Below are 2,753 nucleotides of genomic sequence, written 5' to 3' on the forward strand. Positions count from 1 at the left end.
AGTTGCCTCCATCATAATCCTTTATAACAGACTGTCCCAAATTTTGGCCAGTGGGAAACCCTTCAAGTTGACTTCTGTATCTTTGTGAGATGCCCCTTTAAATTCTGCAGCAGAAATGATGCATGGATGACCTTGGACTAACCCTGCCCCAATGCTGGAATCACCCATTTCTCCAAGGACTCCTCCTTCCTTTTAGTAGGGAATGGTTTTAGTGATCAAGACTGGGCCCCAAGTATGACCATTGTTACTTGGGTGTATTTGTTTATAAGCCCCATTTGTGAACGAGATTACTTGCCTGCATACTTTAGAAAATCTCAAGTCCCCACAGTACCTCCAATTTAATCTATTCCATAGGGTTCATCTTACCTTCTCTCTTTAATTAATGAATTAATGGTATGTTTTTTCTTCCACATTGAGAACTCTTGCTTTAACAATATTACATTCATTCACTTGCTCAATCTTTTAATACTGGGTGGCCATAAAGTTTGTGTGCAATTGAAATAGTTGTAACTATCATATACCTAAAATAAGTGCAGAATTGCTTTGCCCATACCTTTGAGAAAACAGGACTACTAAAGAGTTTGGGATTGGCTTGCTGTTCTTTCCCAAACCCAACCAAGACTGAGAAATACTTATGGTCCAATACTGTGTTTGTAAAGTACTTGGATTAGTTGGCTGTCCTTTTTTTCTTCTTCAGCAGGATTACGCCACTCATTTCAAATGCTGTTAAGATCATTTATTTAATTTGCTTCCAGTTTTTTCCCCTTCCCATTTTGGTTTATTTTATTTTCTCTGATCATGCAGAGCATGTTCCCAAAAGTCTACACTGTATAAAAAGGTACACTCAGAGAAGCGTTAACTCCATCCTGAATTTCCTCTGCCTCTAGAGGGAAATCACTTTATTGTTTTCTGTGTAGCCTTTCTGGATTTCTCTTTGGACAGATAAGTAGGTATATGTATGTTTTCTTATTTCCCCTTCTCACACACAAGGCAGCACACTAAATATACTCGTTTGCATTTTTTTCCCACTTGTTTCTTGGAAATGTATCACTTTGTAGTGATTTCTTCCTCTTTCTCCCTCTCTCTTTAATAGCTGCAAAGAGCTTTATCCTGAATATTTGTCATAGTTTAAGTAATCACCTGTCTGTGAACAGTTAGTTTTCAATATTTTGCAACTGTAAATACTGCTGCAGTGAATATCCTTGTGCAAATGTATTCTTTTATATGGTTTGAGATGTATCTTCAGAGCAAATCGCCACAGTGAGATTGGTAGGTCAAGGGTAAAAGCAAATGAGGTCTGTTGGATATTGCCGTATTCTTTTCCTCAGGGCCTATACCATTTTGCCTTCTCACCAACAATGTATGACATATATGTTTTCCTCACTGTCTTGCTGACGGAATGCAATCATAAACTTGAATTTTTGCCAACCTAATGGGAGAGAAATGGTGTCTCAGTGTGCTTTTAATCTGTAATTCTCTTATTATGAGTGAAACAGAACACATTTTTCATATGTTCAAGGTCCATTTTTAGACTTTTCTTTTTTGTAAATTAATTCTGGGTGTCTTTTATCCATTTTTTCCCCAAAAGGATTAACAAAATTTTAAGATATTTGGCAGAAGCAGCCTTTGATACAATTTCCATTATCGGAAGGCAGAACCCTAGAGTACCCGCTGTGGATAAGCTATAGATGCGACTCTCCAGAAACTCGCAGTTGATAAGCTGAGCACTATCACCGTGGGGATGAGCATAAACTCTGCCTCCAAAAGCCAATCCTACCGCTTAGGCAGCTTATTTCACCTGTCAGTGCTTCTGTTTCTCCATCTCTAAGATAGTAACAGAAATAGCACTTACCTCTTAGGACTATTGTAAGTATTAAATGACTTGGCATATGTATTAAATAATGTCCTTTGAACAGTGTCTGAAACAGTGAACAGTCCACAAATGGTACCTATTGACAGTCAAGAAAATGCTCTCAATACATTTGATTTGATCCCATAAGAATCGTGTTATATTGTTATAAAAAAAGGAGAAATTGGAGAGTTAGAAACATTAAGTGAAGCCATGGTAGAAGCACAATTACAAGTTATTCATTCATTCATTCACTCACTTGTTTATTCCACAGGTATTTATTGAAGTTTTGCTATGTATGTGCTATGTATGTGGTACTGGTCTAGGTGCTGGAGAAATACCCTAGGCAAGACAGATCTTTGAGCTTCTGGAGCTCAATTTTTTGTGGTAGAGAAGTCTGTGTAGGGCAGGGGTCCTCAAACGTTTTAAACAGGGGGCCAGTTCACTGTCCCTCAGACTGTTGGAGGGCCAGACTGCGGGCCCCGGGATGAGTCAGCTGCTAAGCAGGACAGGCAGCAGAGGCAAAAACACCCGGCCGGATAAATATCCTAGGCGGGCCACATGTGGTCCACCGGCCGTAGGTTGAGGACAGTTGGTGTAGAGTGTAGAAAGAGATAAAGAAACCAAGAAAACCCATTTTGTTTTGTTCATTATTTATCTATTCAAAAGTCACAACAGATGGGTGGTGCCTGTTAGCTCAAGTGACTAAGGCACCAGCCACATACACAGAGCTAGGGAGTTCGAATCCCACCCGGACCTGCCAAACAATGACAACTACAACCAAAAAATAGCCAGGCGTTGTGTCGGGTGCTTGTAGTTCTAGCTACTCAGGAGACTGAGGCAAGAGAATTGTTTAAGTCCAAGAGTTGGAGGTTGCTGTGATCTGTGACATCATGGCACTCTA

This window comes from Otolemur garnettii, unplaced genomic scaffold (assembly GCF_000181295.1).
Source record: "Otolemur garnettii isolate 467f Iridium unplaced genomic scaffold, OtoGar3 scaffold00095, whole genome shotgun sequence".
NCBI classification, from domain to species: domain Eukaryota; kingdom Metazoa; phylum Chordata; class Mammalia; order Primates; family Galagidae; genus Otolemur; species Otolemur garnettii.